Source organism: Bubalus kerabau, chromosome 4 (genome assembly GCF_029407905.1).
Source record: "Bubalus kerabau isolate K-KA32 ecotype Philippines breed swamp buffalo chromosome 4, PCC_UOA_SB_1v2, whole genome shotgun sequence".
NCBI classification, from domain to species: Eukaryota; Metazoa; Chordata; class Mammalia; order Artiodactyla; family Bovidae; genus Bubalus; species Bubalus kerabau.
In genome coordinates this window covers 120,954,812-120,977,157 of record NC_073627.1, presented here as the reverse complement: position 1 = coordinate 120,977,157, position 22,346 = coordinate 120,954,812, and the positions used below count along the sequence as shown (strand labels likewise).

Below are 22,346 nucleotides of genomic sequence, written 5' to 3'. Positions count from 1 at the left end.
CAGGATATGCTTCAGTTATCACTGGCAAATAGTCAAATCATCATTCATTTTCTCTCAAAGCTAATACAAAGTTAATCTGAAAAGCAACGAAGTCTACAGCCATACCACCCTGAATGAGCCCAATCTCGTCCGAAAAGCAACCAAAGAAATGACTTGTTTTAAAATGTAGGTGTGTGAAATCTGTATTTTTCTCTAAATTATGAGGTAATACCAAATCTAGACAAATATAATAAGTGTAAACTTATCTCAATGGAATGTGATCCTGCCAATATTATTTATCACCCAAAAATAATCGACATGGAGGGGACCTATAGAGACTGGCCTTTTCAGAGTCACCATTCACCTATAACATCAAAGATATTAATAGACACATGATAGAAAGATAGAAAAGTATTTCATTTATGTGAAGACACTGTTTCTATCATCAGACCTTTACCAAAACTATACAGTGAACTTACACTCACTATGTAAGTCAAGTTAATCCTTGACACTGACATTTACCACCTCAGAATGGATGTTGGCATGGAATGTAGCATCCTGACCCAGGGATTGAACTCACATGCCCTGTGTCTCCTGCATTGCAGGCAGATTCTAATATTCCACTAAGAAAAGAGCAGCCCATTCTAGGTCAGATTTGGGTGACAGATGTGCTTACTTTCACTGGATAACCACCAATAAATAATCCTTTTGGTAATGCATGGAAATGATTACCTTGTATAAATGTCACCCTCCTAGATTTGTGTGGAACAAAAGGGGAGATTCATTAATAAGGGAAAATTAGACACAGAGGGCAACCCAACATAGAGAGATAAATGAGACAGGAATGCCAGCCAATCTACTGCATATGAGTTACAAACAAGAAAGGGCACTTTGTTTGGAAAATATAACTTACCTACTTATGTTTTCTCTATTTTACAAAATGCACCAAAGCACACTTGAGCGTATTCCCATGTCACTAACAGATGAATGAAGAGCAGAGGAAAGTGATAATAATAGGACCAGACTTTGCTTTTATCTTCATGCCTTTCATCCAAGGATCTTTCTGCCCTTTAATAATAACTGATTAAATCTCACAAGAACCCTACTGAAAGTATCTTCGGATGGGCCTAAATAGAAGCGGAGAGAAGAGGAGTGCATCAGATTACCCAAGTTTAAGCCACAGGGCTCTAACAAAGCTAGAGAATGACCAAGTGAATCACCTCCCCCACCATCACCCATAATCACTGGGAAACAGTCTGGCTTCTGGAAACTGTTGACCAGCCAACCCCCATTTTTAGAGTTAGTTATGCTTTTCACTTAATTATCTTCAGGACATCCACCTTCAACAGCTGCTCCTCAGAGAAGGTGACTAGAGAACTGTCAACAGGCTTGCCTGTAGCCTCCTCAGAGGGCTGCCTCCCAGGATTACGTAGCACCTATCTAGTACAGTTCAGTAATTGAGGGGGCTGCTGCCGAAGTACCTTCATGCTGACTAATTAATCTCTAGTAATAAGCACTCAGAAGTAAGAAGTGTAGTGTTTAAGGGCCGTAATGAGGAAAATAAAATCTGCTCTTCAGAAATTTGCTCAAGAGTTTGATTGCCTTTTTTCAGATAAATAATGGCACCCATCCATTCAGACACAAAAACTGGAGTATGGAATGTACTTCACAGGCCCATACTAAGTATTGCTCAAAAGTTTCCCCAAATAATCAATACGACTAGGTCTAATTCCTACAAAACCTCTGCAAATCATAGAGTCTTAACCTTATTAGAACTGAAAAAAACTTCAGAAATCATCTAGCCCAACTTTATCCTCCTGCAGATCAGGAAATTGAGGCCCAGAGAGGTGAAGACACCTGCTTAGGTCCCTGAAGCTAGTTGGGACAGAGCTGGGACAAGAAAGTGGGTCACTGAGCCTTGTGTCTCACCATGTTCCCCTTTCTCTCATATGAACAGGTCTGAACCCTGCCTGATGTTGGGCAACCTTAAGAACAGCCTATGCAAAGGAGCACCAGCAGCAGATCCGTGGGGGCCCAGATGCCCTGAGACCAGGATGCAGTGTCTCTGCAGTGCCTTCCTCCATCTCCCTCAGCATGAACGACCATTCTTTGCCTTCCTGCACTTCCACCCTCAGCATCAGCTCTTTCCCTGTGTCTCAATCCAGTAGCACCCAACTCTCAGACTGAAGGATTATGTGATCCCCACAGTGAAAGGGCACACCCAGCTCAGGGATACATGTGTTCTACTATAGAACCCTGTGTCCAGAGGCTTTTTCCTGCCGAAGGGACAAAGCTATGTTATGCACACGTGGAAAGAAGGAGAGAGGTGGGGAAAAGAAGCGATCGAGCACTTCCTTTGAATATACAACCATTCTAGATAGAGACAAGTCTCTCTCTTTTATTAGAAAGAATGAAGTCACCCAGTCTTTTATCAACCTCAGGGCAAATGATGGCACCCACAGCATATCATCCCCATTTATGCCTGCCACTCCTTCTCCTTTGCTCCTTTTCCAGGCCTCTACATTCTTTTCCCTTTCCCTGGCCCCAGAGCTGAGTCTCTCCCACCCTCTTATCTGACCAAATGATAAACTAAAGGCAGACACTCTCTTGAAAGAGAGAATCAAGTGCCTGGAGAGCCTGGTGTCTTCTTCCCATGGAAAGCCTTGCCCTATCCATCATTTGAGAAGGAGGAAAGGGAGTGGACAAGGTTTGGACCCCTCACAGCCTCACCTCTGAGAGGTGCTATGTTAATTGTCCATCAAGTAGGGAAGTTCAATTCCTGTTGGGCTGGAGTCAGGCACAAAGCCTTACCACCAGTACCTTGTTGTCCTTTGTGTTTTGGGGGTTTTGCTTTAGCTTTTCCTTTCTGTAAGTAGAAGGTGTGAAGGGAAATAAATAAGCCCTTTCAGAGCTTTCCCCTCCTGTTCTCATTTCTTGCAGCCAGATCTGTATAAGCCAGCCCCAGCCCTGGAGACAATGGGATGCATTGGCTGAAGCACTGGCTGGAGGGGTCCAAATAAGTACACAACTTAAAAAAACTCCTATTAATGCCTCTGTCTCCAAAATTATTTATGCCTCAGACTCCTAATTATTTATGCCTCAGAGGCCTAGAGTAGATATTCTCAATGGTTTCTTTCTGCTCTAATATTTCAGTCCCACTTTTTTTCAGCAAGTATTTATTGAGTACCTACTTAAAGAAATCACTGTCCAAAGTGCCAGAGATAAAGAGGCCAATTAAGCCTCAGTCTCCACCCTCAAGGGTGTCATATACAGTTACCACAAGATTTGAAAAACAGGATAATAGAGCCATATTCAAGTGCTCTGGGCAATGGCAGTGAGATTGTGGGAATAAGCGGGGGTGACCCTGGAAGCCTTCATGGAAGAGATGACGTATGTGGTCGTGAAAGATGAGTTGGAGTTTCCAGGTGAACGAGGCCTGAGAAGGGCAGGGGATGCAGGACATTACAGGTAAAATAAACTACATACACAAAAGCCAAGGTCTGAGAATGTCAGCTAGCATGGTTCAGCTAGGGAGAGGAGAATGGAAAACATCAGGGTTACATCATACTAGAGAGTTTAGACTTTGTATGTGACATGAGTTTACACAATTGCGAATGTGTTAGCCACACCTATGAGACTAAGTCTGATTTTTCTTCATCACCAAAGCACTGCCTGGGAGTGTTATGTGAAGTCCTCATAAAATCCTAATATCTGACCTTACTCCAAAATGATATTTTTTCTTTCTTCTGGGAAACAGGAAGCTAATAGACTTGGCCTCTGGTTTTTAAGCAAGTTCCAACAAGATCCCCAAGACTCTTTCCCAAAAGATAAGCTGCCCGTGGAAATAATGAAGGGAAACAAGTAATGACCGCAAACTTTTGGGTAAAATTCCTCTTCACCTAAAGACCACATTTCTTTCCTTTCTGTGTCTATCAGAGAAGAAAAAATAAGTCCCCTAGAGTCCTCAGATTGGTAGTCAGATTCCTCAGGATTCCTGTCCCAGGTATCACCTGCCCCTTTTGTGAGGTGGGAGTAGTTGCACTAAGCAGCTTGTGAGGACTGAAACCAAGGACTAAAACTTTGCCCTCAGCAATGATAGCGCCCAGTCCTAACCGCTGGACCTCCAGGGAATTCCCGGACCACCTGCCTCTTTTTAACACTCTTCCTGAAAACCTTAGAGTTGAGGACACTCTCTCCCCAGTCTGCTTCTCTGTTTTTTTAATCATGTCAGCTCAGGGGTCCATGACTGCTTGACCACATAAAGAAACCCCACCTTAGGCCGAGGACTGAAAGCAACGCGGCTAGACACAGTTTGTCAAAAAACAAAAGGACAAATAATTCTCTGGGATTGGACACGGCCTTCTGATGTTCTGCAAACTATTGTCCCATCACAGCAAGAAGATTTAAACAGGAAGTAGTCCAGACAGAGATAGCATACCTCCAGACCAGGCAGATTCTGAAAATGTTTATCTCATTGTCTCTTAGAAACCTGAATTGTAATAGTGCCCCTTCAAACCCTCAACATTGGTCCCAACCCACCCCTGCAGCAGTTGATCTACAGGTGTAGCTTCTCCTTCAAGACTATTTTCTCTGTCTCTACAAAGACTCTCCTCTCCTGGGCCAAGCAGATCTCAGACTGGCTTCATTCACTTAAAACCGCAGGTCTGGTACCAGGCAGGAGTCAACACAGTTTTCTAAAAGGGCCTGATAGTAAATGTTTTTGGCTTTATAGGCCAGACAGTCCTTCAGAACCATCAACTCTGCTACTGCAGCATGGAAGTAGCTTTGCTGCTAAGTCGCTTCAGTCGTGTCCGACCTTGTGCAACCCCATAGACGGCAGCCCACCAGGCTCCGCCACTCCTGGGATTCTCCAGGCAAGAACACTGGAGTGGGTTGCCATTTCCTTCTCCAATGCATGAAAGTGAAAAGTGAAAGTGAAGTCGCTCAGTCATGTCCAACTCTTCGAGACCCCATGGACTGCAGCCCACCAGGCTCCTCCGTCCATGGGATTTTCCAGGCAAGAGTACTGGAGTGGGGTGCCATTGCCTTCTCCGGAAAGTAGCTTTAGATGATTCATAAACAAGGGAACGCAGCTGTAGTTCCAATAAAACTTTATTTACAAAAACAACCCACAGCAAGATCCGGCCCTTGGGATGCTGACCTCTGATCCAGACCATGAATCCTGTGGGCACTTATGTTTTATTTAAAGTAGCAGAGAGATTCTCATACTAGTAAAGATTCAGACATGAGCAGAATTTAATTACCTGGAATAATCACAGAACACAAGAAGTCACAGGTATGACACCGAGGACAAGGATTTCAATACACACAGAAGTTCAGACACTGGAACCTCACTCGTTTGGGGCTGGCAAAGGAGACTAACCTAAATCCTCCTGGGGGACATGTTTCCAGTCCTCTTAATTAAGGCCATTCACAAATGGCTTGGAAAATGTCTGGGAAATGAAGCAGTTGGGAAAACCTATGAAATGGAACATTGGCTATTAGCATCTGCTCCTCCCCACTTGCCCCACCCACACCACCACCCCGCAGGCGAACACACACACTGGAAAATAAAAGCATGCACAAGCGTATTTTCAATGATTAATCTCACTGTTTCACTTTGAAATCTAAAAGGGAAAAAAATGGAAGCATTCCTATTTCCCATTGAAAGTAATCACAGCTTTATATCCCTGGGTGTTTACATAAAGAGAGCTGTTTATTTAGAATCCTTGCTGATAAGAACACCACACGCTCATAACTTATTATATATTCCCTTTCCATTTTGTCTCTTTTTTGGAGGGGGGGGAGAATTATGTATATTTTATGATAACCCAAAATGACTTATACATAAAAAATACAGACTTTAAAGATAAAAAGGATTAGTCGCAGGTAATGCATTTTCCATGAGTGGCTATAGGGCTCTCGGTTCCAAGAGGTACCGACTGCATACAAATGAATTGATAAAAGTCTGACGCCGTGGATGGGTAGCAAGGCTCATGCTTTGCTGGAGATGATTCTTAAAGTTACAATAAATCAGACAGACAGTGTCGGCCTTTGAGGATAAACCTGTGATGGCTTGTTGTGCCTCTCTGAATCGCCTCAGAGGCCCAGGGACTCAAAAGTGCCTAGATGTCACATTAAATCTACCGGGAGAATGGAGCACTTCAAAGACGAACGCAATCAGATCTGATGGAAAATACATTTTCTGAAAGCTACTGACAAAAAAGTAATCTTTGATGTGGATGTTGAATAACAATTGATATTGTCTTCCCTGACATTTTTCATTATTGCCGTCTTATACAGCCTACTTCATGTATTAAAGCAATATTAACTGTTTGACAGGGACAAATCCTCCAACTATCACATAAGCAATTGTTTCTGAATTGTCCTAGCCCACTGCCTGTAAAACCTGTCCCAATAACCGCTTTTAAATACGACAGTAGGCTCTTTCTCCTGACTAGCTAGACAGTGTCTGAGCTCCAGTATAGTTCAGTGGAGTCTGGGGAATATTAAAAATGGTTAGGTGGTTATGAGGTGTCATTTGATTATAAGGAAGGAGCAGGAGTGTTTTTTGAAGGTGAGTTTTAATGAGAGAGGTCTATAAAAGTTAGTCCTTATTTTTCCCCTTCTTCGGTACATGTTTATATCGAGTAGATGCCCACAAATCTCAGATCTGCTGCGATTCTTGTTGTTCAAAGCGTAAAGCAACGTACAAAAGATCTTTGTTACTCATGCTATGAAATAAAGCAATCTCTGCCTGTGCAAGAACCTATAAATATACTGGAATTAAGTCCCTCAATATGCTTCTGGAAAGCAATCCAAGCAGATCTGGGAGGCATACATGTCTCTTTCAAAATCCATGCTACCTCCTGAGGTTTGATGTCTTAACCTTCAATTGTAAATAAATGTGATTTCAGTGTAGGTATTTGTAAAACCTAAAATCTCTAATTTTCTGATGACCTTGAGCTTCTTGAAAAATGGACAGGAGAAGTTCTACAAAAGAGCTAGGATTTTTTTTTTTTTTTCATGAAATAGGGTTAATTGTGCCCCAGAGCAAAAGATAGAACTAAAACCCCTCAATTCAAAATCACAAAACCACAGTAACCTATGTTGCAAACTCTCAAAAGTTATCATTTGTGGCTTAGATACCTAGGGGATGTAATATATATTCTTCACTTATATCATTATTATTATTATTTACTCACCTTCCCTGGAGTTTCTAGCTTTCACACACCTTAACAATATTGGAGCTCACCTGCATTTTTATGGTGCAGAAGTTTTTCTCAAACTCTCCTTGTCCACTGGGATTGGGGGTGGGAGTGGAAAGTAGTGCAGGAGGCTCCGTTTCCTATACAATATCTGAAATAAGGCAGGTCATGGTGGGGAAAAAAAATGAACAAACCACTCCCCAAAAGTGGAGAATTATAAGATAAAGCATTGCCACTCAGGAATTTTTGTGACCTTAGGCAAGTCACTTAACCCTTCTTTGCTCTCCATCAGGGGTCAGCAAGCTTTTTCTTCAAGAATCAGATAGTAAACAGTTGATACTTTGTGGGCCATACTGTGTCACAAATACTCAATTTCACTCTTACAGCACAGAAGCAGCCACTGCTGATACATAAATGAATGGCATGGCTGTGTCCAAATAAAACTTTAAAATAAAAAGCAAGCTAATGAGCCAGATTTGGCCTGCAGACCAGATCTGGCCAGTCCCTGCTTAGAATCCCCTTTCTGTAAAGTGGATCTTAACAGACTGAGGTCTAACATGCTTTAACGCTGAACAGATTAAACTAGTTCACAAATGCAAGTGTTTCTCCCTTTGATAAGAAAAAGCGACAGGAAAAAATGCACAACACAGCAAAAGAGTCCCTGGATGAATATATTTATCTTAATACATATATTAATAATATGTAATAATATATTAATAATAAATATATTAAGGCTGTATCATTACTTATTAACCCATTTGGTCAACTTTTCATGACTGTATATTTTAAGATATCATATAGGGACTGCTCTGGTGATCCAGTGGTTAAGTCTTCACTTGCCAGTGAAGGGGACATGAGTTCAATCCCTGGATGAGGAGCAAAGATCCCACATGCCTCAGGGCCAAAAAAACCAAAATATAAAACAGAAGCAATATTGTAACAAAGTCAATAAAGACTTTAAAAATGGTCCACATCTAAAAATCTTAAAAAGAAAAAAAAAAGGATTTAGCACAGCTATGTTCTCTTGAAGTTCTTTACAAACTTGCAAAACACATTATATAGTCTCTCTGATGGTCACAGGAATAGAAGGCTGGTGAAGTGTATCAAAACTATCTAAGGAGAGAAGCTTCCGGGTAGACACAGAAACTTGCCCTCAGGCAGGCCTTCTCTGAATGCTTAAGTAGCCTCTCCTAATAGCACAAATGTGAGATAAATAAGTATACATGGCTTATTAGGGTGCGACAAGACCCGAAAAGGCTAGTGCCTCCCATACAATCACATAAGAACCAAATCCATCAAGACCAGTAAGGCTATGCTGTAACAACAAGAAACCAAGATTTCTTCAAGGTTTAAAAAGGCAACAAAGGTGATTTTCATTCTGTGCTGAACCTCTACCATGGCTTGGCCAGATGGCTTTTTTTCTTGTAGGTATGGCAGAAAGTGAAGAGGAACTCAAAAGCCTCTTGACGAAAGTGAAAGTGGAGAGTGAAAAAGTTGGCTTAAAGTTCAACATTCAGAAAACGAAGATCATGGCATCTGGTCCCATCACTTCATGGGAAATAGATGGGGAAACAGTGGAAACAGTGTCAGACTTTATTTTTCTGGGCTCCAAAATCACTGCAGATGGTGACTGCAGCCATGAAATTAAAAGACGCTTACTCCTTGGAAGGAAAGTTATGACCAACCTAGATAGCATATTCAAAAGCAGAGACATTACTTTGCCAACAAAGGTTCATCTAGTCAAGGCTATGGTTTTTCCTGTGGTCACGTATGGATGTGAGAGTTGGACTGTGAAGAAGGCTGAGCGCCGAAGAATTGATGCTTTTGAACTGTGGTGTTGGAGAAGACTCTTGAGAGTCCCTTGGACTGCAAGGAGATCCAACCAGTCCATTCTGAAGGAGATCAGCCCTGGGATTTCTTTGGAAGCAATGATGCTAAAGTTGAAACTCCAGTACTTTGGCCACCTCATGCAAAGAGTTGACTCATTGGAAAAGACTCTGATGCTGGGAGGGATTGGGGGCAAGAGGAGAAGGGGACAACAGAGGATGAGATGGCTGGATGGCATCACTGACTCGATGGACGTGAGTTTGAGTGAACTCCGGGAGTTGGTGATGGACAGGGAGGCCTGGCGTGCTGCGATTCATGGGGTTGCAAAGAGTCGGACACGACTGAGCGACTGATCTGATCTGATTCAGGGGTCGAGCCTGACAGATAATCTGATCCAGGCTTCTGTGATTAAGAAGGCAAAAGAAATTTAAGTGTGCAGAACTTCACCTGAGCTCTTAAAAGTGGTACACATTGAACTACCACTCACTTTTTCTTGGCCAAAGCAAGTCACAAGGCCAAGTCTGACCTCGATATAGTAAGGAAGTGAAACTCTTCCCTTGTACACAACAGCGGTGTCCACTGTAGAGACCATGTCGTTTTCTTTGTGAAGCTCTGACTTGTCTTCTTCTGACATGTAACTTCACTGGAAACTCTCTAAACCAGGAAGACATGGATCCTGGAAGGGCATAGAAAGAGTCAAGGCTCACCAAGAAGACAAGAAAGGGAAATGGGCTGAGGGCTCCATTCCAGGGCCGAGAGGCTCACGGGAGAGCATTGGCTCTGATACACATGTACGTAGCAGCTCGAGAAGGCTGCAGCCTGATACCCCTGATATCTCAACAGGAATCTGCACCGTGCCACCTTCATGAGCAAACAGAGCCATCCGGATGGGCCTGATTCAAGAGTAAAATTCCACAGAAGGGACAGAACATCCGAGATAAGACCCTGGATCCACTGGCAGCCCCCTTCAGATGCTCAGCCCCAGTGTCTTTCTGTCCAGAATGTGGAAGCACAACCCACTCAACTGGCTTGAGTCAGTCCCTAGAACCTGGGGTCTGAGGAGGTAAATAGAAGTCAAAAGTGAGATTGGCCCAGAGAGCATGACTCCTCTACATCTGAGGCTGGGGAAGGAGTCTTGCAACTACATGAGTAGGAGAGTTTATTCTCTCTACTCTCGTTTTCTCTTTTGTTTGTTCATCAGCATCACGGCATGAGCCGGCCTGAGGAAGTTCCTCCCTTCCATCGAATCCATGCTATCAGGCTTTCACCCACCGCTGAGTGAGAATTTAATGAACTGTTAGGCAGCTGACTGGGAGCAGAGATGAGTTTTGCCACTTAAGCACTAAATGTACAGAACAAAGGCCTTGGGAAACAAAAAGGAGAAAGACACCTCAAAAGCTTCCCAACAAGGGTAAGAGGCTCTGACTCCAGGTACTGCTGGGGCTGGTCCTTCCTGGCCCCTGAAAGTCACACGTACACCCTCGTATTTCATCTGGCAGCCACCGGCAGCTGAGCCCAGCTCACATAACGGATTCAAATCAGACTGGCACACAGACTCAGTGCAAAGACTGGAGCACACCTTTCTTCCCAGCAATGCTGCTCTGCTCGCTCTGACACCTCACCTGCCTTCCCAGAGAGCATCATCACCCCCAGCCACAGGGCGTACATCGCCCAGAGCAGCGAAGCTCACGCTTTAGAGTCTCTAAGATCTGAATTCAGCGTCTGTGCTACAAGCTGTGTGGCTTTCAGAAAATCACTTAACCTTTCTGTGCCTCAGTATTCACATCTGTAAGAAGGAATAATAACCTCTTCACATGCCATTCAGCGGAGGGGAGGGGGTGCCTAACAGCTACTGACCACTATAGCATTGATCCTCACTATCATTTGCCTCTCAACAGTCTGCCACATTCGCAATTCTCTTGCCTTCCTGACACAAGGAAGATGATGGAATTACTCTTCCTTGAGCAACCACTATATACAAATAAATTAGTATATCTAACCTCACATATTTATGAATTTTATTTCATTTGAGGTCTATAAGAGCCTAGACACGTTTGTGCCCATCTTACAAATAAGGAAAGTGAGGCTTGGGATAAGAAACATGTCCAAAGCCAATAGAAGGGAGATTTCAAAGCAATTCTGAAATGCCTGTGACGTGTTGCTTTCCACCCCTTTCCTCCTTGAGCCAAACAGAGCAAGACAACTGGTGTGGGTGGCAGAGAAGGGACCTTGTTGACTGATGAATTCTTCTACCAAAATAAAATAGCAAGGAGGAGGGGATGTGAAGGAGGGGGCGGAGGGCACCGCAAAACAGACTGTGGGGCAGCAGTGCCATCTTGAGCCCCCGGAGAGGCAGCCGCCTCATCTCTTGATTCCACACTGTGGAATCTAGCTGTGTTATTTCACAGCAAGGACAGGACAAGCCTATCCCTTCTGAACATCTGCCTCAAGTCCATCTCTGCCCCCACTGGGGGGCAGACTGTCCAGCTGCCGGCTGCACACTCCCAGAGACCCTCAGAGAAACTTCTGCCCCTTCCAACTTTCCTCCCCTCTGGAGGCACACTCCTCATCTGGATTTAACCAACATCCCCAAGTTTCAAAATAAAGCAACTCGACGAACTGGAACCTTTGTGAAATGTCCCCAGGGATGTGTGTGTTGTCAGGCTCGGCCGAAACTCCAGCAGTCGGAGCCTGTGGGCCAGGAGGTCTGGATTCTGGTCCTAACAGTCACAGGCTCACTGGAGCAAGAATCCCACCCCCAAGCTTGAGAAGTCCCCTCCCCACTGTGCTCAGATGCCCTGTAAGGAGAAGAGCAGATGATCCAATGGCTCCTCCAACTCTAAAAAGCAGGTTCCAAATCAAATCCCTTCCTTGATCAGTTGTCCCAAACATACCTCTTTAAGTCCTAGAAAATTCCCAAGTGGAATCCAGCATTGTAACTATCAACGACCTCACTTTTTCCATGTCAGTTAATTGGACCAAATTTGACAGAGTAAAAATGACCAACCTTAAATGAGGAGAGAAACAGTCTGTCAGTTAATCTCAAACACCAAAATAATTGGAACTGAATCAATGCCACTGAGGTATGAAAAGATAGCAACCAAATGCCTCACTATATATAATAATATATAGCTCTTGTCCTGAGACTCCCATAAGCGGAAAACCAACAGAAGGGAGATTTTGTGCCAAAGAGAGAGTGAGAAGATGTTTGTGAAAATGCTTAAAAACCACCAAGTATATACAGATGATCACCTAATGCATGGTGATAATGGGAACAGCTGAAGTGCTGGCGATACTTGTCCTCAGGCTGTGACTATCATTTTCCTTAAGTTATGCAGGAGAGGTGTTAACTCAAATATTCTGTCGGAAGGAGAAAAAGGGGAGACCTCTATCGGGCACCTACTCCACACCAGGCCCTATGACAGGTGCTTACAATACTTTGCCTCATGGAATCCTCACCCCTGCCTTATGGGGGTGTTGTCTCTGCTATAGATTAAACATTTATGTCCCCCCAAACTCATAGGTTGAAATCCTAACCCCAAGGTGATGATATCAAGAGGTGGGGGACCTTTGGGAGGTGATAAGGTCATGAGGGTGGGGTCATCATGATGGGATCAGTGCCCTCAAAGAAGAGATCTCACAGAGCTCCCTTGATTTTTCTATCATGGGAGGTTACAGAGGAAAGATACCAAGTATGACCCAGGAATAGGGCTCCCACCAGACACTGAATCTGCTGGCACCCTGATCTTAGATTTCCAGCCTTCATAAACGTGAGACATAAATTTCTGTTGTTCATAAATTATCGCTCAGGCTCTAGTATTTTGTTATAGCAGCCCAAATGGATTAATATAACCTCTGTCCTTAGATTTCAGACCTAGAAACTCAACTCTGTAGAGGTTACAAGGACTCTACAGCCACTCAACCAGGCAGAGGCAGACTTGAAGTTTAAGCCTCCAACTCCAAATATAAGTCTATCAGCCCCTGTCTCCAGCCATGATGCCATGAATAAAAGCAAATGCAGCAGAACAGTTTACATGTGGCAAAACAGTTAGAAAAACAAGGGCAGAGTCCAGTAGACTGATTGTTTTTGTCACCTAATATCCATTCACCACTCTTCCAGTTGAACAGAAGCCATGCCCAGTGGGCATATTCAGCCCTGCTGTTTTCACTTCCCGGATTTGAGAGGTAGAAAATGAAGATCCCGCCTGGCCATCAGCACCCTGACCTCCACCACCCACAGGGCCAGCTTCAAGAACAGCTGAGTCCACCTGTTCAAATGAAACATGTCTGCTCTGCATGGCATTGGCTTCTAAGGCACACAGCTGTCCCCACATGGTACCAAGGCTGGCCCCCAGCAGTTGCAAGCATGTATCCTTCCAGCCAAGCAATCCCAACAGATACTTTATTTTTTTCCTCAATCTCCACTTTAAAGTCCTAGGCTGATTTCAGTTTATCTGCTTTGGACAAACATTCTCTTTAGAACCAATAAGGTTGCCAGACAAAACACAGAATTTCTGATTCTTTAAAGTTCAACTTCAGGTAAGTCATTTTTTAGTATGGCAATATTCAAGACATACTTGTATTAAAAAATAATAACTTTTTTATCCGAAGTGCAACTTTACTTGGGCACCTTATTTTGTTTTCGGTTGTTGCTGCTTTGTTAATTCTGGTGACCCTAAGAACCAGTCATCGTGGCCAAGCAGGGTGGAACAATGGAAGCTGTGGCCAGAGCTGGGTTGCATGTCCGCCCCACAGCACATAAGGAGAAAGCTGTCAACCTCGTCTAAGCTACAGGAACAGAGATGGGGAGAAGGGAAGAAAACCAGGTGCCCCTCCCAGGAGAGAGGAAAAGGCTGCTTAACAGCCAGAAACAACAGATGAGCACGAGAACCAGAGAGACTGCCTCTAAGGAAGAGGAACATATGCTTTCAGTGGGGGCGAGGGGCCTGCGGGCCCACTAAGTGGGAGAAAGAAGCAGCCTGCACCAGCTCCTCCTCACCCTTCCAAGCCTGTGTTTTTACCCACACATATTTGCCAGATTGCTCTAAAGAAGCAACAGCTGTGGAAACTGACAGTTTACAGTTGTGATAAATCGCATTAGTAAAGTATTTCAAATAAGTCATATCTAACTAAAAAACAAGAAGTCATCTCTGAACAAATAAATTCCTCCTTCAGTGTGCGGAGCCTTCAAGTGGCAGGTTTCGGCACTTACCCACCGGCTGTTGTTCTGCTTTCCTTGCAGGAGTGCCTTTCGTGGGGGCAGGGGACAGTGCATTCTTTCAGCTGGGGAAGACACTTACTCAGGACCCATGCAAAAACCAAAATCTGAAATGAAGCATGTATTTCATTCCTTGGGGGGGCTTTCTTAATGACTTAGGGCCCAACTTGGTTTCAGATCTGCCTGTCATCCCTCTTGTGTGGCAGGACAGAGGGCATGCAAGAGCTTCCTGTGCAGTCCGCCTGTCCAGCCCCATCTGCCGGGTGGCCAGGCCCCACAGGGCTCTGCTCTCTTTCTCAAGCCAATTCATCTACATCTGTAACATTTTTTAAAAAACTCATGGATAGGTCTTCTCCAACACATTCTTTTTACTTCAGTTTAGAAAGTCATTCGCCTGCACAAAATGAATGGCCTGAAGACATCACTGAGCCTCTTTCTCTCCCAGGGTCAGGGCCAGCACAGCCTCCCCAGACCACAGGGGCCCAGGGCCCCACAAGGAGCTTCAAGCCTTCGCCTCCCCTCCCAGCCCCGCCCACCCCCATTCTCCCCCTCCCCTCCTCCCGCAGAAATCACATCTCTTTCTCCAAAACAGTCTACTTCAGCTTGATTTCCAGCAAATCCTTTACCCTGCCAGTTAGTAATTCAGGACTAATTAGGTGATTGCTTTCATTTATGGTGGCAGTTGGGGTGAAGGTGGGGAGGGGAATGAAATGGTTTTGCCCCTATTCTTGTTGGAAAAATAAATTACATTCATTGTCACTTTAGATCTTATTTTTCCCCCCAATCAAGCAAATTAGCAGCTTGGTTCATTTTCCCAGCATTCACTCCTGAACAGACGGCAGCGCCCTGGAATGTGGCTTAGAGTTGTGTGGTCAGTGCAATTGTTTGGGGTTGTTTGTGCCAACAATGAGAAGAGCCGGCTGTCTTCTGAAAGAGGAGTGGCACTTGTCTTGTTTAGGCCAAGGAGTTGCCATGAGCTAAGCCAGCCTGGCTTCTGAGGAAGATGTACACCGCCATCTAGTGGAGATGCGGGCTCACTGCAATGCCCTCATTGTGGGCTTTTCCTTCTGTCCAGTAAGGACCAGCAATGTTTTTTGTAGGTTCCTGAAACTGTGGTGTTGGAGAAGACTCTTGAGTGTCCTTTGGACTGCAAGGAAATCCAACCAGTCAATCCTAAAGGAAATAAATCCTGAATATTCATTGGAAGGACTGATGCTGAAGCTGAAGCTCCAGTACTTTGGCCACCTGATGCAAAGAACTGACTCATTGGAAAAGACCCTGATGCTGGAAAAGATAGGAGGAGGGAGGAGAAGGGGATGACAGAGGATGAGATGGTTGATGGCATCATGGACTGGATGGACATGAGTTTGAGTAAACTCCAGGAGTTGGTGATGGACAGGGAGGCCTGGAGTGCTGCAGTCCATGGGGTCACAAAGAGTAGGACACGACTGAGCAACTAAACTGAACTGAAAAAGGAGTGACGCTTCTGAACTGTGATGTTGGAGAAGATGCTTGAAAGTCCCTTGGACTGCAAGGAGATCAAACCAGTCAATCCTAAAGGAAATCAGTCCTGAATATTCATTGGAAGGACTGATGCTGAAGCTCCACTACTTTGGCCACCTGATGCAAAGAGCCAACTCATTAAAAAAGACCCTGATGCTGGGAAAGATCAAAGGCAGGAGGACAAGGGGACAACAGAGGATGAGATGGTCGGGTAGCATCACTGACTCAATGGACATGAGTTTGAGCAGGCTCCAGGAGATGGTGAAGGACAGGGAAGCCTGGCATACTGCAGTCCATGAGGTCACAAAGAGTAAGACACCCCTGAGCGACTGAACAAAAACAAGGTCTCTTTATATCACCAGGAGTGAAATATTTGCCTCAATGATTTAATGAAAGTGCAACCCCATGCTTGCACAACATCTCTGTTGTGAGTAGCTCTCTTTCATCCCCATGTTCAGTTCCAAGACAGGTTTGTCATCGTCTGAGCATTGGGTAGCTCTGAAGCTGGGGATCTCTCCCTTGTCCTAAGCAGTGTGGGAGGAGAGCATGGGCATCTGCGGGCAACAGGCTCCTTCTACTCTGCAGCCTCACTATCAATCCATCTCACCCACAGCAAGTCCAATTCCAAAGTGCACGGGGCAGAGGTATTTGAAAGCTTGCTTGTTCACCCAAGGGCATTGCCACTTCCCAGTGGGAGCCAGAAACATATCCAAATCCTAAGACTCTTTCCAGTCTTGGTATTGAGGAACAGGTCCTACTCTCTACTCTAACAACATACAAGTCCGCATCCTTTCCTTTTCCACTGCTGCTGCTGCTGCTGCTGCTAAGTCACTTCAGTCGTGTCTGACTCTGTGCGACCCCATAGACGGCAGCCCACCAGGCTCTCCCATCCCCGGGATTCTCCAGGCAAGAACACTGGAGTGAGTTGCCATTTCCTTCTCTAATGCATGAAAGTGAAAAGTGAAAGTGAAGTCACTCAGTCGTGTCCGACTCCCAGCGACCCCATGAACTGCAGCCCACCAGGCCCCTCCGACCATGGGATTTTCCAGGCAAGAGTACTGGAGTGGGGTGCCATCGCCTTCTCCATTCCTTTTCCACTAAGTCTACCTATATGAAGAGCATATTGATCTCCCCTATTTTAACACCGGAGCCACAATTTTCTTGGATTTTGTGTACAGGGAGAGGGGAGAATGGGGATAAGAGAAAATAAATCCCAAAATGGAAGGGTTTGGGGCTGTGGTTGGCAAGCTGGGGCAATTTTGCACCCAGGAGACATTTGAAAGTGCCTTGGGACATTTGGGATTGTCACAATTTAGGGGCTGCTAAAAATTCTTCCATGCACAGGACAGCCCCACCATAACAAAGAATTATCCAACCCCAAACAGCAGTAGTGCTGAGGCTGAGAAAGCCTGGTTCAGGCTCATAAAGACTGCCCTCCAGCAACCGAGTTAACACCGATTGTCCTCCAGTGAGCCACACTGCAGAGGCTGTGGATAATTCATCCTCTCCCAAGTCAGTATTTACCATCGTTTTTCTTCTTTTAGACCCTTCCATTTTAAACATAATTTAGCTGTCTCTTCCCCCGCCCCCGCCCCCTCCCCTACCCGCTCTGCTAGGAAGAGAAAGGATAGGGAAGGGGGAGGGAAGGCGACAGAAAAGGAGGATTAGAGGCATGACCTGTTTCTCCTGGAGAAGCCGGGCACATTCCTCTCTCAGATGTGCTTTGTGACCGAGCAGGGTACAATTAAAAGCACAATAATTTACTTGTTATTCAAGTCAGGCATTAGTCCGGGTAATGGCGTGCTTGGTGGAGAGATGGATTTCCTTGTTAGGAGCTAAGCACAGGATTAGCTGAATTCTCCATGGAGAAATCTTGATTTGTTCAAGGTCTTTCATGTTTTCTACAGAGAAGGGATTATGTCTTCTTAAAGAGGGGCCCTGCTTAAAAAGCTACAAAGTATAAGAAAAGGATTTAGGGCAGAGGGGCCTGTGGTTAAGTAGCTGAGGGGTACAGGGAATTTTAGAGCAAAGGATTATTTAAAGCCATAAAGTTCAAAAAATAATTGGTTTAGCTCTACTGGGTCAGTGCTGGCAAGTACACTGTAAAGGCAATTAAGCATGAGCTAATATTCATTTTACTTTGGCTAATTATTGCATGGATCCAGGAAAGAGAGGGGAAAGACAACACGCCCCCTCCCTGGCAATCAGGACGTTGTTTTTGGTTTCTTTGCCTTATAGGCACGCTTATTAGTTGGGGTGCCCAGAATCCAGCCATCACAAGGGCCTTATTAGTTAAAACACAGGAAAATTGTTCTCTCAGGGCAGAACAGTGCATGCTTTGCTATCCCGGCAACAAAGTAGAAGCCACTATTAGTTTCAACTCCATGGATATTATTGGCCAGAGAGGACACGAAATACACAATCCTGACTTCATTGATGCACCAGCTAAGCCTGGGTCAGGGGCTCTCAACTGGGAAAACCAGCCATCCACCCCCACCCCTGAGGGACAACTGACAGTTTCAGGAGACATTTCTGCTTATCACAACTGAGGAAGTGCTACTGGTATCTACTGGATAGAGCCCAGGGATACTGTAGGAATACCTCCCAATGCCAAGGACAACCCCACAACAAAGATGCAAAATGTCACCAGTGGCAAGGTAAGAGGTCCTGGCCTAGACAGAGACAATTTCCTCTCTTTGAGAAAATGAATGTCTTCAGAATCTCTGCTTTCTCAAATACCTAATTGACAAGTAATCAGATGACCATATTTAATGCTAACTAACACACTTTTCTTCCTCCTTTTCTACACTGGGCATTCATTCTCCCAATTCTGGAAATCAAGCAATGCAAAGAAAAACTTGCCCTGGAAGAATGGTCCTTGGGGGCCAACCAGGACCCAAGTCTATGACTGCCTTCTCCTTCCAGGATTCACACACACACACACACGCACCTCCACACACATCCAAGAGAGAAGAAAGCAAACTTCTCCGCAATCCTCTGGTTTGGAGTTTTAAGGACTTTTCTTCCCTTTTCTGAGATTACCCATTCCTCCCTGCATGAAACATGTACCGCGAGGTCATTTGTCCTGCAGCTTAAAAGGAGTTAAGAGTCCAAAGCTATAAAATATCCATTTCTCCCTGGTGAATGATGACTCACCCTGAGGGAGGTTCACACTCAGAACAGGAGTGTCCACAGAGCTGGTTCAAGCTAAGGGGCTGTGAATCAGGACTGTTCTGAGGACCTCAACACTCTGGGAGAGACTCAAGGATGCACTGGCACAGTGGTAAAGAAACTGCTTGCCAATGAAGGCGATGCAAGAGACACAGGCTTAATCTCTGGGTCAGGAAGATCCCCTGGAGTAAGAAACGGCAACCCACTCCAGTATTGCCTGGAAAATCACATGGACAGAGAGCCTGGCAGGCTATAGTCCACAGGGTCTCAAAGAGTCAGACGCAACTGAGCCAGCACAACCTCCTCTTACAGGAGGTAAGGAAGGCAGAGTGCTGCAGAAGGCAGGTGAGGGGGCCACTCAGACTAAACCCTATCCCTCCCCCTGCAGGAGACAGAAAACCTCTTCCCTCAGGTCCCATCAGGTCTGCTTTCCCTGCTTCTCTGCACCCCCTCCAAACTGGCTTTTCTGCTTTGCCCCTTCTCATTCAATCCACTCTCCATACAGCAGACAATGGTGATCCTCGTAAGTCCCCAGTCAGATCGTGTGTCACTCCTAAGCTCAAAATCCTTCAGAGGCTTCCATCTGGATCCAAATAAAAGTATTCTCCCTCTCCTTCCCCATCTCTCCCTCTCTGTTTCACATACACACCCAGTTCCTCCCCTTCCCTCATGGCCTCCCAGACATACTTGTCCCAGCTGTCCCTGGCTGTTCCTAGCAGCTCCCTCCCCACAACCTTCCACACTTACTATTCACTCTGCCCAGAATGTTCTTTCTCTCCTTATCTATAGGGACTACCATGTTATTCAATTCCACAAAATCCATGTTCATGGACCCACCTGCCTCTATTGCTTTTTTTTAAGATACAGAATTGCTGAATGAGGAAAGCTCTCTGTTATTAACTAAAAAAGAAGAAACTCTTTAAGCCATCAGGTCATTATTTACAAGATGAAACTGGACAAGCACAGCACATTTCTAGCTTCAGTGTTAAAATTTTCAGTGCTATCTTACATGAAATAACATCAAGACATAGAAGGAATACAGTTTTGTTTGAAATGAGGGACTCCCCAAACCTGCCTGATTCCTTCTTATACTTTGACTTCTTGACCTGAAAAGAGGTCTCCAAGACCCATCTTGGACCATCCAAGTGAACCTAGCATTGAGCTAGATGACCACAGGCTCCCTTCTAGTCCAGTCAGACTTCACATGACTTTTTTCCTCGACTCTCATTGCTTTAAGAGTTTTTGAGAGTTGAGCCTGTCACACATCTCCATTTCACCTTCAGTTCAGTTCAGTTCAGTCGCTCAGTCGTGTCCGACTCTTTGCGACCCCATGAATCGCAGCACGCCAGGCCTCCCTGTCCATCTCCAACTCCCGGAGTTCACTCAGACTCATGTCAATCGAGTCGGTGATGCCATCCAGCCATCTCATCCTCTGTCATCCTCTTCTCCTCCTGACCCCAATCCCTCCCAGCATCAGAGTCTTTTCCAATGAGTCAACTCTTCGCATGAGGTGGCCAAAGTACTGGAGTTTCAGCTTTTGCATCAGTCCTTCCAATGAGCACCCAGGACTGATCTCCTTTAGGATGGACTGGTTGGATCTCCTAGAAGGGTACAGGTGAAAGTCACTGATACTTGTTTTATGTACTACTAAGATACTGAGTGGCAGTATAATTTAAAAGATAAGTTAGGTTCCCTAGAAGTCACGAACCCCAGCATCATGCCCTTAAATGCTCAAATGACCTGAAAAATGAAAGGTCTCCAGACCTCTCAGTTCTCATCTTCAAATGAGAAGACATATCAGACTACATCAGTCGCTGTTTCCTGAAGTATGAAGTATGGTGTTTACACCACTGTGGAAATTAAGCAAAAGGTAGAACAAAGTTAAGTGCTTTTGTATTATGTACATATCTACCAAGCATGGTAATATTTAAATAGCCTCGCAACTCTATGTTATCTTAGCTATCATTGCTACATGAAGGCTAAAGTAGGTCACACACATACAAGCAAGACCCAGCACTAGTACATGAAGTCAAAGTATCACAGGAATCGTCCCTTCCACCCGAACTGTCTAGAATTATTGACACCAATGAAATGGATACGTAGTGTGGATCCTCATATACCAAATTTCCATGAGCTTTGCCGAAAAGACCTTAGCAGTACATCTAAGCATCGTTTTTGATGAAATGTGAATGGGTTAAAAACATATATATTAATGTGTTAAGTGACTGACTGCAGTTTGAAAAATCCTACACGTGATTTCTCGGTTTCTTCCACTTCTAGCTGTCTTTGACAAAGCCCAGCATGCTCTCTGCATGTCAGTCTTAATATATAATGGGTATTATATATGTGCCTCATTAAGGACAAACTTTCTAGTTCCAGATGGGGAATCTGGAGCAGGCTCTTTTTTCTCTAAATGAATGGGCCTTTACTCCAAGAACACCGACTTACGTTTATGGCCCTAAACACACACATACACAAAAGTCAAGTCACTTTCTGCCCCTCTACTCTCAGTTTAGGCCCTGAAGGTATTGCTTACAACCCAACACTTGGCCTGCGAGGAAGATTCTCATCCACCTGACATCCCAAGCAGCCTCCTTTTCCTGTTCTATTTCTGCAAAGGAAAAGAACTACCAGTGCGATGTAGAGACTGGCTGGAAAGTTGAGAACAGGCCTCAAAGACATAAGGCTGAAGATGATCCTAAAGAACAGATGGGATGTGGACAGTTAGCATGGAAGCTGGGGAAAATTACAATTGGGCAAGGAAGGAGTGGGCACTATACATGGTGGACAGACCTGGAACATAGGGTTTGGCTGGGAAGTAGGGAAAGAGCATGCTAGAGGGCAGGTTTGAGGGGTGGGTAAGAGAGATCTCGATAGCTAGCTAAAGCGTGTAAGCTCCACCCTGTGGCACTCACTCCAAAACATTTTCCAAAGCAAAAAGATTTCACTGTGAGGAAAGATGTAAGTGCTGCTTTAAGAGTTTAACTGAACAAGAATGACTTGGGGACCAAGATTCTTGTCTATCCTCCTGGGGGAAAAACCGCAACAGAAAATGGCACATTAGTCTGCTTGGGCTGCCGTAATAGAATATGACAGGCTGGATGCTTAAACAATAGAAATTTACTTTACAGCAATTCTGGAATTCTGCAGTCTAAACTCAAGGTGCCAGTAGAGTTGGTGTCTCCTGAGGCCTCTCTTCCTGGCTTGCAGACAGCTGCCTTCTCACTGCATCTTTACATGGTTTTCCTCGGTGTGCGCATGGACACAGAGAGGCTACTGATGTTTCCCCACCTTCTTATAAGGACACCAGTCCTATCTGCTTAAGGCCTCACCATTACGACTTTATTTAACCTTAATTACCTCCTTAAAGATCTGTTTCCTAATATAGACACTTTGGAAGTGAGGGCTTTAACATATGAATGGGGGGTGCGGAGGGAGGC

General features: G+C 44.8%; 1 long non-coding RNA gene across 1 annotated transcript in view; it reads right to left on the bottom strand.

Annotated features, from left to right (window-relative positions):
* Window positions 1-5,073: 5,073 nt before the first annotated feature.
* Window positions 5,074-22,346, bottom strand: part of LOC129650178 (uncharacterized) — a 75,789-nt gene continuing 58,516 nt past the window's right edge. Inside the window, exons 2-5 of the long non-coding RNA XR_008713651.1 lie at window positions 14,227-14,339; window positions 7,235-7,338; window positions 5,363-5,458; window positions 5,074-5,243 (exon numbers count right to left, since the gene is read on the bottom strand). This is a non-coding gene — a long non-coding RNA (uncharacterized LOC129650178). The remainder of the gene's footprint in view (window positions 5,244-5,362; window positions 5,459-7,234; window positions 7,339-14,226; window positions 14,340-22,346) is intronic.